Here is a 13,810-nt window from a genome sequence, read left to right as displayed (position 1 = left end):
GAAAACATGGCCTATGTTTACTGTTCTTGTGGTGTACATGTTGAGGTCAGTGCAGGCCTGTGGCCTTCTTTCAGGAACATGTTCTCAGTATCTGCTTGTTTATTCAAGCAGATACTGAGATGCCTCTGCCTGCATCACAAACTCTAAAGGTATACACTGCGGACAAGCCTTTTACCCAAACTCAGGCCAAGTAACTGAGGCCTACTTAAATTCTAACAAGCTCTTGTCCCCTACCTCGTGTCCCTACCACTCCCTCTAGATTGTAAGCCTTTGAGCAGGGTCCTATTCCTTTTGTGTCCTACCTGATCATGCACCTCCATTACTGTGCACCCATGCTATGCATCTGAGTGAACCTAACTTGCCTAATCTCCATGTTCCCCTCCAGTGACTGACTAAGCATTACCTTGTACTCATACTGTGCTGTGTGATCTCCATGCTCCATCCGTGACCTAGCATTACCTTGTACTCATACTGTGCTGTGTGATCTCCATGCTCCCCTCCAGTGACTAAGCATTACCTGGTACTCATACTGTGCTGTGTGATCTGGTTTTCTTGTATTTCAGTATTCTCATTTTGCTGTATGTCACCCCTAAATATTGTCTGTAACCTAAATTGATGTCCAGCGCTGCATAATATGTTGGTGCTTTCTAAATACAAATAATAATAATATCTGGGTAATTGTTTCACACTTTTGCTCACCTGTCAGGCTAAAGTAGCTTTGACCAGCTGCCGGTGCCTGAACTCCTGCACGTCCACCACTCCCGCACATACATGTACAATAAGAAAGAACGGAGACGGCACACCAATGGCTCAGAAAACCACTGTATTGAGTATGCAGAGGCACAGACACGACATGTTTTGGGCGTAGCCCTTCCTCAGGTGTGCCCCACCCTACATCAGTGACACCTTTATACCCCACCCACAGGAAACCACCTGACCATACATCTGGTCACATGGTGGACAAACCATCATAGTGCAAAATAGTAAACAATATACATACAAATTCATCACAATCATTACATCGATTGTCCATTAGTCCATATTTGGGAAACTACACCAAGCGGTGTCTACCCCAGATAATCACTGAGGAAATGGTTACCCCGAAAACTAAATTCAAAATAGTTTACAATACCATTCTTGATGCATTCAATTTTCAGATTTCAATATCTTTTCTAGGGCTGTCATGTATAGAGCCTGTAAGAGAAGACCTATTAAAACACTTGAGGCTCACGTTTTCATTAAGACCTTTTGGTTGAATGCAATCAAATTTCTTTATCCACCTAGCCTCGTATATCAAGAGAAGTTTTTTCCGATCGCCTCCTCTAGACAGGACTGGTACATCCTCAATTACAAACCATCGCAATTGAGATGCGCTGTGGCGACATTCTAAAAAATGCCTTGACACAGACGTCTCGTAACTCTTTTTTTTCCCTTTAGCAAAGTTCACAATATTTCTTTTATCTTCTTGTATTCGGGTTTTCACCTCTCTCTCGGTCTTTCCGATATACACCTTGCCGCAGGGACACTTGAAGCCATACACCACGTATGGACTTAGACAAGTGTATCTGCCTTTAACCAAAATCTTTTCACCTGTGAATGGATGGGAAATACTGTTGCCTTTAATAATACCACTGCAGCAGTTACAACTTAAGCACGGTACAGTGCCTCTCCTCTGTTTAGGTACACTAACTTTAGGTTTAATGACATCAGATTTGCATACCCAATTTTTTACTGTTTTCCCTCTGCGGTATGCAAACACTGGTGGATCAACAAAGCGTTTCCCGAAATCGGGATCCTGTCTGAGGATTGGCCAGAACTTCCGCACCACAGAGCATACCCGATCAGATAAATAGCCATAATTACACACAAAAGGTAACCGATTAGATGTTTGTTTTTTCTTTTTAGGAAGTAACCAATCCCCCTTTTCCATGGACTTCACCTGCTCACTGACCTTTCTAAGGGTTGTTTCATCATATTCTCTTTCCAACATTTTATCAATCAGCAATTCCACCGATTTCTCGTAATCCTCGCTTTTCGCCGCGATTCTGCGCGCTCATAAAAACTGGCCTTTGGGGATACCCTTTTTAACTGTGGCCGCATGGAAGCTATCCGTACGTAACAGATTGTTCCTTTCAGTAGGTTTCTGAAACAGACGTGTACACAATTCACCATTTTCAATATAGACTGTCACATCAAGATAATTAATATTGCTTACAGAACAATCTGCTGAAAATTTGATGGTCGGATGGGCTAAATTTGCCGCATCCACCATCTCCTTCAACAGCTCCTGAGATCCGTTCCACAAAATAAAAATGTCGTCCATAAACCGAAAAAACGTTATGACCTGCTTCCCGTGGTTCGGGCATTTTTATGCGGAATATGATGCTACATATGGGGGGAATCTGAGGACTATTGTGGTCCATACAGCCTCCCACTTATGATGCTGATCTGCATATGTCACTTTGAGTTTATACTCTGCGTTTTGATTAATTATTCGGATGATTAATAATCACTGAGTGGTTTTATGTTTAGAATTTTTTTTTTTGTTTTGTTTACTTATTCACCTTAGGTTTGGTGTTGGGCCTTGTTGTTTATACGGATATGGGGGTGAATACTCCCCGCTATATATATTTTTCACTGAGGTTTGGATGCATGAATTTTCATATGCATACATGTGTATGTGCACATAGGACTATCTATTTGTAGATGGATACACATTTGATGGTGGGATGAGATAAGTTTTTGAGTATGGTATCCATCTTTGAAAACTTTTTAGATTACGGACTTACGTTTGTTGAGGGTCCACTATTGGTAAGATCTTTTTATTATATTGGCCGCTGTATCCTGATATACGCATAGATCTTGGTCGGTATGTAACTACTTGTACAATCTATATTGTGTTTTTAACAGATGTATATGTGTACTGTATGCCTCTGAGGAAGCGGCTTTTGGTCGTGAAACACGTGTCAGGCATCCTTTTTTGTGATTTGGAAATCCGAAAATAATCCGCATGTCTGTCTTGTATATGGAAGAAAACTTTTGTCAAGAGAAATTAAAGGACTATTTGTTCATTTAAAGCCCCGCGAATGTTTTGGATTGTATATAATTGATTTTGGTGTGGAACAATACGAGCAGGTTTTATCAGTATCTGTATTGCTACAGATAAACAACGAACCGGCCCAGTACATCTCTGAAAATCTCATTCACCAACTCCTGAAACACTGCAGGGGCATTGCACAACCCGAAGGGCATAACCAAGTATTCATAATGCCCGTCGGGTGTGTTGAAGGCCGTTTTCCCCTCGTCCCCCTGTCTAATACATCTCCAAATTAGACCTGAAAGGGGCATACAATTTGATAACAGTTGGGCCCCAGATACTTGTGAAAACAAATTCTCTAACTGCAGGGGGTAGCGATTCGGGATGGTAATTTTGTTCAAAGCTCTATAGTCAATATAAGGTTATACACATGACCCCTGGGAGGCATGGTACCGGGCCTTAAATCTATGGGACAATCAAATTCTCTGTGAGGAGGAAGTTTTTCTGCAGAGCGTGGGCAAAACAAATCCGAGTATGCGGCATACTGAGGAACACACTCAACGTGGATCACAGCAGAACACAGGGTAATTTTCTCTAGACCGTGTTTTTGACAAGCTGGGGACCAGGCCAACAATTGCCCCGTGACCCCTGAACAAGCAGGCAGATCAGATGTCTGACAAATCTGACTAGATTAGCTGCATGCTTGTTACAGGTGTGTGATTTAGTCCCTAATGACCAGAAACGTCAGTAGCACTGTCAGGCAACGGACATTGTGTAAAATGGAGGAAACGGTTTAGCCATTTATTTAGGAAAAGGTTCTTTACAGTAAGAGTGATTAAGATGTGGAATGCCTTGCCACAGGAAGTAGTTATGGCAAATTGTATTCCGGCATTTAAAGGGGGCTTAGATCAGGGATCTAGTCCTGGGAAAAAATGAGTGGACTCACCCAAAAAACCCCTGCACCATGCGTAGTGCGGTGCGCCAAAAATGGGTGTGGTCACGCATCAGAATGTGGGCGTGGTCATGGGTGGGGCCAAATATACATGACTTTAGCGGGTATTTGTAAGCCCCCTAGCCTTTAATGAAATCGTTTACAGTAAATGCAGAGTAAAGATGCATACACATTCAATTTTCATTGGTCAATCTCTAACCAATTTTACCACCCCCATGTAGTATTAGGGCCTCTCATGATACCTAGAAGTACTACAATTGGCTAATCAAAATTGTATGTGTACCAGGCTTTAAAACTTATACTGGAGGTAGCAAGTATCAGCACACAATACAGCTGGTTTACATTCAGTACACAGTAACAGACAGTACTGTACTGGGGGTAGAAATGAACAGCATGCAGTACAGTGAGTATCAGTACAGAGTAACAGCTCATACTATACATACAGGAGGTAGCAGAGCTCAGCACACACTGCAGCTAGTTTACTATCAATACAGGAACAGGGTAACACCTTATAGTGTACATACTGGTGGTAGCTCTATCAGAACTGGAACAGAGTAACACCTTATACCATACATAATGGTGGTATCAGATCAGCATACGCTGCAGCTAGTTTACTATCTGTACAGGCACGGAGTGCATGAATGCAAGGCTGATCATTCGCCTGTGCAGTAAGGCTGCGATAGCTCACCGACAAGGACCCTGGCTGTAGTGGTAGTCTGGAATAGGATGTGGGAAGCCATCAGAGGGATAAGGCTGTTTTCCAGTATGACAGTATTGAAGAAAAAACTGAGGAAGCTATATGGGAGGCAAAACATATGCTCACTTGCTGCTTACCAGCTAAAAGCAGCAGGGTTGGCAGGAAACTGCAGAGATGCGGGGCATGCTGGGGGGAGAGGGATACTGCAAGGATTCTTGTTTCATCTTATCTGATGTCTGGGTTATCAGCAGCATGCCTTGCCTGTATGTAGTGTTTTCACTGGTGTTGGATGCCATTGTTTTGCAAATGCTACTTGAGTCAACTTTGGCAGCTCACAGCCAGCCAGGCACCCCGTGCTGGGGGCATTTACATGTGAATTCCAAAATGGACCTTTGTTTCTAAACTCTCTCAAAAGTGTTAATCTTATAAGTGGCTGGAAGGTGTAATGGTTAAGGGCTCTGCCTCTGACATGGGAGACCAGGGTTTGAATCTCGGCTCTGTCTGTTCAGTAAGCCAGCACCTATTTAGTAGGAGACCTTAGGCAAGTGTTCCTAACACTGCTACTGCTTATAGAGCGCGCCCTAGTGGCTGCAGCTCTGGCGCTTTGAGTCCGCCAGGAGAAAAGCATGATATAAATGTTATTTGTCTTATTCATTGCAGCAGCTTCTTACCCCTTTCCCCTCCAGTGTCACACTTCAGTCTGAGCTAGAGTTGGGCGAACAGTTCGGCTGTGTTAGCCGAACTGCAGCCGAACTGTTCGGGTGCCCAACCTGTCATTTATCTATGGCTCTTACTACTTCCGGGTCGCAATGACCCGGAGTAGTACGTCTGCGCTGGCCCGGCGGAGCGCGTCCTAGATCGCGCTCCCGTTGCCGGGCACTCTCTGCGCATGTGTGTGATGTCATGAGTGACGTCACACACATGCGCAGAGTGCCCGGCAATGGGAGCGCGATCTAGGACGCGCTCCGCCGGGCCAGCGCAGACGTACTACTCCGGGTCATTGCGACCCGGAAGTAGTAAGAGCCATAGATAAATGACAGGTTGGGCACCCGAACAGTTCGGCTAACACAGCCGAACTGTTCGCCCAACTCTAGTCTGAGCCTCTCTCTGCTCTAGCTGGACACAGCAGAGACATTTCTGAGCAGCCACGATTAAGTGAATGGAGGAAGGCACTAGTGTTGTCTAGATCATGAACGATTTGGATCTTTGATCCGAATCTATTTTGTGAGTCGAATCATCCGAATCATCAAAATGAGTGATTCGGATCACAAAGGGGGCAGGGCCAGGAGCGACACGCCCCCGCAGCGGGGTCCTGGAAGCAGAGCAGAGATGGATCGCTCGGTTGGAGGGGAGGCAGCCTTGCAGCCAGGGACAGGTAGATGAGAGAGAGGGGACATGGGTGCCACTGCCAGATATGTGTAGAGCACACGTACTGGCTATAATGTGCTGCTCATTATTGGCTGTCTGTTCCGTAGTTGTGCACAGTGATCACATTGGAAACTTTTGGCACAGCTCAGTAACGTTACAGGCAGCGTGCTGGGCTAGGACAGGGCAGGCACTGTGATTGCAGGGCAATATGATCCTCATGCACTGCTCTAAACAGCTGCATTTCACTTCGGGGAATGCTTTGGGGAATGGGAGTTGGGAGTATACAGATGAACATATAGGTGAAATATATGTAAAGCATATGATTGCAGCATGTGGGTATTGTGTACAAACAAACATTTCTGCTCTCTGCTCGTCCCTCCTCCCTTCTCTGTCCACTCCCTGCCCTCTGTCCATCTTCTCCCCTTCTCTGTGGGTCCACCCCCCTCCCCTTTTCCTGTCCTGCTAGTCATTTCACCCCCGAACGCTTCCCTTGTAAAATGATCCGAGATTCGGATCAAAGATCCGGATCTTTTCAATGATACGATTCGAGTCATCCGGATCATTGAAAAGATCTGAACTTCGCATCTCTAGAAGGCACGGCTGAGGTAGGCGGGGCTACTGAAACAATGTACACAGCATTACTCAATAGCTCAGCTGTCCTATGTGCTGTGATGTGACTGACTGCAGAAGCGCCCTGTATGCCCGCACCCTTGTAATAAATGACACTGAGGCTGAGTGATGACAGCAGCAGGCTGGGGAAAGCAGAATGCCATGCAGTAGATGGGCAAATACGTCTCTGGTGTCTGCATGTGCAGGGGGTGGAGCTACTCAAGCTCTCTCCAGCCCCTTGCCTTTTGAATCTAACTACACGCCCCCTGCCCGGTGCTTGCGATTGGGCAGGGGGCAGTTGAATGGATGGCTGCACTCGTCGGCTGGAGCTGCTAGAACTGGGCCAGGGACATATGACGCCAGCAATGCCTATGCTGCTAGGGTGGACGGCGTTCACGCCCAGGAAAAAGTAAGTGGACGCCGTCCACCCGCATTCACGCAGGACTCGACCCCTGGCTTAGATGCTTTCCTGGCGTTGAAAGACCCCCATGGCTACAATTACTAGGTAATGCCAATGATGTTGATCTAGGGATTTTATCTGATTGCCATCTGGAGTCGAGAAGGATTTTTTTTCCCTTTTTGGGGCTAATTGGACCATGCCTTGTAAGTGTTTTGCCTTCCTCTGGCTCAACAGGGATATGTGAGGGAGCAGGCTGGTGTTTTTACTTTGCTCGCTGGGTTGAAAAAAGACATACGTCCGAGTTCAACCCAAATAACTATGCAACTATGAAATATGGCATTCACCCTATCCTTCTCCATTCAGGTGTACTTTAAACATCATATTTTTTTTTTAGTTATCTGGTTATTAGATTTTTTTTGTCCCCTCTTTGGCCATGTTTCTCACTGGATTGGCAGCAGACAAGCCTACACTGCACTAAGCAATTAAATAGATTTCTACAAATGCATATTTTTTTCTCTATTGACATTAATGAAAACTTATAAAGAATGCAAAAACTGAAATGTCATGTGGCATGCAGACTGACAACACTGAAGAGCCTCTTGTCTGTTCCCCTCAGGTATTCCATTCTGCCTAGCTGCAATAAACATTCTTGAGTGAACAGACAATTATAAATTATATATTTCACTTGTAAGCAGGGTTGTGGAGCCGGTACAAAAACCCTCCTACTCCAGTTTTATTCCAGATTCCTGGACTTGGGCCTCTTTAATTTGCATATGCAATAACTTTAGAATTGGAAGTGTGCATTCCTGGATCTCTTCATTGCCTTTTCAACCCTGTCAGGTCTCGCGTTCCACCTGTCTTCTTTCTGCCATCTTCACTGCTATGGCGCTGACCCGGAGGTACTTCCAGGTCAGTAACACAGCAGTGAAGATGGCGGCAGATATGAGGATGTGGAGAACAAGAGCTGACAGGACATAAAAGGCAGTGAAGGGGTACAAACTCACCCACTCTTAAACTGCCAGTGCAGGAGTACTTTATGAGTGGATGCACCTGTGGGCAGCGGCTTGGTGTAGCAGAGATTAGTTTCCTCCATTTTGTGTCAGTTTCATTTTAAGAATTTGATTATTCTGGAAATAGTTGCTGACTAAAGGATTTACTTCTCCCCTTACAGAATTACAATCCTGGAACATCTCTATCAAGCTTAAAAGAAGCAGTAATCTCACCGCAATCCTATTCGCCATTACTCTAATTTGAATGAGTCTGAAAAGGAGTTCGAACACGCGTAAAGTTAAAAAAAAAAATTCTTGGACTGTCTTTTTTTTGATTGAATAATAAAGTAATATTTCTATGTCCAGTTTTGTTAAATATATTGTGCTACATGTCTTTGATGAAGGAAAAAAAAAAAAAAAACACCCATGGAATGATGCATTTCATATTATGTCTAGCCTCACTCCTCCTCTGAGAGCCAAGTCGCCCACGCTTGCTTTATTTTTGATCGGAATAGATGTCTTCCCACTGTCTTATAGGAAAATGGTAACCCACCTAATATGTGCAACCAGACACCTAATTCTAACAAACTGGGCCTCAGAATCTGTCCTAAACATTTCCCAGGTTACACAATGAGCTAGATGTAACTTAGAAATGGAACAACATTTGTCCAGGAGACTATCCCCTAACAGACCAGACCACTGCAAGCTAGCAGATTGGGACCTGATTGTAACTCCTACACTACTTGCTACCCCTTAAATCCTACAGCCCAAACTTCTAATCTAACAGCATCTCCTTCACCCTTGACTAATGGCCCGGATATGGTGCACTCCCCTTACCCCCCCCCCCCCCCCCCCCCCCCCCAATCCCGTTCAATATCCCACTGCTCAGAGGCAAATCTTTATGAATCGCCCCTACTACCAAGAATCCCAGTAGGTAGAGGTAAAGTGGTTCTCATACATACCAGGCCCAGATCTCGGTTACTAATTGGGCTTAGTTTTGTTTCTTCTCTTTTTGGTTTTACAGGTATATATACCTAGGCGATAGATCTTTATAGAAGTTGCATAGTACAGCATGTTAATGCTTATTAATAGAGAATATTGATTATAGTAAGTTCATCTGTTATGTATCAAGTGATTTCTTGACCATATCCTATTTGTAAACATACTCAGCTATCTTATATCAGTTATTTAACTATGTACGAAAACTCAAAAATTTATTGGATAAAAAAGTGTATATTTATTGGTTTGGGTAAAAGTTATAGCGTTTACAAACTTTGGTGCCAAAAGTGAATTTTCCCATTTTGAAGCATCTCTGACTTTTCTGAGCACCTGTCATGTTTCATGAGGTGTTCCAGGATAGTATAAATACCCTCCATATGAGCCCATTTTGGAAAGAAGACATCCCAAAGTATTCAGTAAGATGCATGGTGAGTTCATAGAATTATTTGTCACAAGTTAGCGGAAAATGACACTTTGTGACAAAAAAATGGAATCTGCCACGGACGCACCATGCCCCTCTCTGAATACTTTGGGGTGTCTACTTTCCAAAATGGGGTCATTTGTGGGGTGTTTACTGTCCTGGCATTTGGGGGGTGCTAAATTGTAAGCACCCCTGTAAAGCCTAAAGGTGCTCATAGGACTTTGGCCCCCTTAGCGCACCTAGGCTGCAAAAAGGGGTCACACATGTGGTATCGCCGTACTCTAGAGAAATAGTATGTGTTTTGGGGTGTATTTTTACACATACTCATGCTGGGTGGGAGAAATCGATCTGTAAGGCTGCTTACACACTAAGACGTTACAGGCACACGTTAGTGCAGCCTGTAATGCTCCCCCAACGCACAGCAATGTAACACAAGTGGGCTGTTCACACTGCCCACGTTGCGTTACATGTAACGCTGCACGTTCTTCAGAAAGTGCAGCATGCTACGGCGTTAGAGCGGCTTAAGCCGCGTTAGACTGCTTGCACATGCTCAGTCGTGTTGGGGAGGAGGGGAGAGCGGCCAGGCACATGGCTAATATTCACTGCATGTTGTGAGGTGCAGTGTTTACTTCCTGGTGCGGCCGCTCTGTGCTGCGATTGGCCGGCGGGACCACGTGATGCCGCATGCGTCCAAGAGTATGTATCACGGACGCCAGAGTGAGCTGCACAACGCGGCTCACTCTGACGTCCATCAAAGAGCACCAGTAGCCTAAATGAGTGGCTTCCCCCCCCCCCCCCCCCCACACACACACACAAAATTGTCCATTTACAGAGATATTTCTCCCACCCAGCATGGCTATGTATAAAAATACACCCCAAAACACATTATATTACTTCTCCTGAGTACGGCGATACCACATGTGTGACTTTGTTTTGCAGCCTAGGTGAGCTAAGGGGCCCAACGTCCTATGAGTACCTTTAGAAACCTAATGCCTGAAAATAACCTGTTAAATCCTAGACTACTCATGCTTTAGGGCCCCTAAATTGCCAGGGCAGTATAGGAACCCCACAAGTGACCCCATTTTAGAAAGACACCCCAAGGTATTCAGTTAGAGTATGGTGAGTTCATAGAAGATTTTATTTTGTCACAAGTTTGCGAAAAAATAAAAATCCATTTCCGCTAACTTGTGACAAAAAAAATCTATCTATCGTAGAAAATAGGTTCCCTATTAATGAGGCTAAGGCTAATTAATTGTTTTAATTGCCTAAAATTAGATCCAGCTGTCTCTGGGCTTTCAAGGCACTCTCCCATACTATTATCAGATACATCCTAAGGACACCTGTATCTTCAAGAGGCATAGGATGCTTTTTGGTTTCATTTGGCTGTGACTTGTACTGCAAGGTGTTTTTAATATTTTCTGGCAGGTTTGGAATTAAATCTTAAAAATGGTACACCTCATGCTGAGTTGCTTGGGTCCGTTTTTTTGTTCTTATACTTGCCGCTAAGTGGTAGGCTCAAAACTTAAAAAAAAAAAAAATAATTTTAACCTTTTCCAATCCACTTCTGGGGCCAGATCTTCACAGCAGTCTCAGCAATGGTGGTTGTTAAGTTGGAGGTCAGTTCATACATCTTTCCTTTTTAGGAAGAGATAAAATACAACAGTTTCATTCTGATCATTATTGCGTAGTCTGGGACTGCTATTTGTCTGGCATCCTCTGATGACATTTATGTCAATACTGTCAATTGCAAGGGACTGTGGATCTGGCTGTGGAAACTTTGTTTCAGAAAGTGTTTCTGGAGGAGGTCCCAATTCTAGAGCAAAACATTATTGCTCTACTCCAAAACTAAAGAGTTTAGTTCAATCATAAACTTGGGGTACTTGAACCATTACACAATGTATCGGAAAGTTCAGAATGGTGACTTTAGCTTCAGCAATACTTCTTCTTCGGAAGCAGTGTTCTTTTATTGATAGACCTTACAGATACGGGCTACCACAATCCGATTCATTGGTTTTATATCTGGGGGCTGCAGTGTGGGTTCTGTTCACTTTAGTCCCTCTGCAATTCAGCATTGCCATGCAGACTGTCTGCAGCACTCAGTTTTCATTAAGGTGATGACTGAGGTAGCATTGTATTAGTCCCAAGGTAGATATAAAGAACCGGCACTGCAGATCTCAGTGAAAGCGTGTCATTGATGTTAAGATTGCTTATAAGGATGATATATCGGGTATAGGTGCTGAAAAATTGCGTGCTCAGGCCTTAAAAGCAGAAAAGTTCAATGTGGTATATGTAGAAAATAGGTCGGTACATGCAAAGCAATCAGCATAAAAGTAGCTTTATTTGTCTGGCTAGTGCAATAAGCAAAGCAGTCAGCAATAGGCAGTCAACAATGAGTACAGTTGCATAAATAGTCCTACCCGATATTTGATGGTTGTGGGGTGAGGTGGGAGCGATGGGGGCTGCCTTACGACCGGTTTGCTCTCCTGAGCGTCTTCAGAGGCAATGCGCACCATTGTATCTGACGTAGCATTGTATCTGAGGTTGCAGGAGATAATTCTATACCTGGTCTCGATGCTTGACGGCTCAGGATGTGGTCTCCCTTCAAAACCATTGTACTGGTTCAGAGTGTCTTGAAGGATTTAAGTTGGCTGATAAATCTAAAAAATCAATTTGATCCCAGATCAGAAAGATTTTTCTAGGAATAGTGTTTGGCTTGAGGGTTCAGACTTAATCCTTCCTCAAGACAAAGTGGAATCTTTGATTGTGAAAGTCAAACAGTTCCTTTCTGCAAAGAAAGTGTCTAGCAGGCAAGTAATGTCACTACTGGGGAAAATGTCCTCCTGCATTCCTGCAGTGAAATGGGCTCAGGCAAGATTCAGGATCTTACGGCTAAGCTTTCTGTTACAGTGGGATGGTCTTCAAGACTCCCTGGACAATCAATTTTGGGTATCAAGCCCAGTAGTAGATTCCCTTCAGTGGTGGTTAAAAAACAGCGACTCTAGAAAAAGGGGTTCCTTGGTTAATGAGGCATCAAGTAGTCATCATTACTACAGATGCAAGCGGACAAGGTTGGGGGGCTCACCTCAGGTACCTTTTGGTTCAGGGGCTATGGTCTCCCCTGGAAAGTTACTTTTCCTCAAACCACAAAGAGCTTCCAGCCATTTGGTATGCCCTAAGGGAATTCAAAATTCAGCTGGTAGGACTAGACGTTCTGATAATGTCAGACAATCGCATAGCGATCTTACATAAATTACCAAGGGGGAACAAGAAGTCCACCTCTGATAGCACTAGCTCAGATCATCTTTGCCTGGGCAGAAAAGAAAGTGAGGTCGCTAAAAGCAGTCCATCTAAAAGGAAAGAAAATAAAGTTGGCCAATTTTCTAAGTCGACAGTCTGAGGCAGGGGGAGTGGAGTCTGAACCCTCGAGTCTTCAGCAAAATTTGCAACAGATGGGGTTTCCCATCAGCCGACCCCTTCACAGCTCACAAATGTGCAACTTCCTTAGTTCTTCTCACTAGACCCTACAGGTCATCCAGATGCGCTGGACGTGTTCCTGCAGGATTGGGGGTTGGAAAATGGTTGTGTTTCCACCGCTACACCTGATAGGCTGAGTAATTCAAAATCTAGTATCTGATCGAGCTCAGGTCATACTAGTGACCCCGTATTGGCCCAAAAGGGCTTGGTTTTCAATGATCCTATCGTTATCGATTGTGGAACCATGGAAGCTACCTGTGAGTCAGGGACCAGAAAATCACCCAAATCCAGAGCAATTGGCTCTGACAGCCTGGCTATTGAAAGGCTAATCCTCCAAAGGAAAGGAGTTTCAGGGAAGGTGATTGAGACTTTGCTTCAATCTAGGAAGCAAGTCACTATGGATATTTATCTCCATATTTGGGAATCTTTTTGTATATTTAACCTAGAAAAACCATTTATTGGAAAATTATCAATTCCAAATATTCTTTTTTTTTTTTTTTTTTTTTTTTTTTTTTTTTTTTTTGCATAACGGTTTTGATTTGGGCCCTAAGTTGAGTACGCTCAAGGTCCATATTGCCACGTTATCGGTTTTCTTTGTTTTAAAGCGGTGGATCCGCGTATTAAGCGTCTTGTTAGAGCCATTAAACGGAAATTGGCTGTCAAGCCAAAAGCAATGGCTCCTTGGGATTTAAGTTTTAGTCAAACATGTTGACTGGTGAACTGTTTGAACCTTTACAAGACGTTCCCCTGAAATACCTTTCCTGGAAAATGTGCTTCCTTGTTGCAATTGTCAGCTAGATGGATAAGAGAAATACAGGTGTTAGGTATTTCTCCTCTGTATATGACTATTTCAGAACAGAAGGT

At 44.0% G+C, this 13,810-nt stretch overlaps 1 protein-coding gene across 2 annotated transcripts in view; it reads left to right on the top strand.

Annotated features, from left to right (window-relative positions):
• LOC137525255 (titin homolog) overlaps positions 1 to 8,387 on the top strand; it is a 106,110-nt gene extending 97,723 nt beyond the window's left edge. For both annotated transcript variants that reach the window (XM_068246280.1, XM_068246279.1), the window contains exon 19: positions 8,235 to 8,387. The gene's annotated coding sequence lies outside the window, so the exon portion shown is untranslated. The remainder of the gene's footprint in view (positions 1 to 8,234) is intronic.
• Positions 8,388 to 13,810: the final 5,423 nt, after the last annotated feature.

This window comes from Hyperolius riggenbachi, chromosome 7 (assembly GCF_040937935.1).
Source record: "Hyperolius riggenbachi isolate aHypRig1 chromosome 7, aHypRig1.pri, whole genome shotgun sequence".
Lineage (NCBI taxonomy): Eukaryota > Metazoa > Chordata > Amphibia > Anura > Hyperoliidae > Hyperolius > Hyperolius riggenbachi.
Note: the sequence above shows the minus strand (reverse complement) of the source record. Positions and strands in the feature narration are given on the sequence as shown.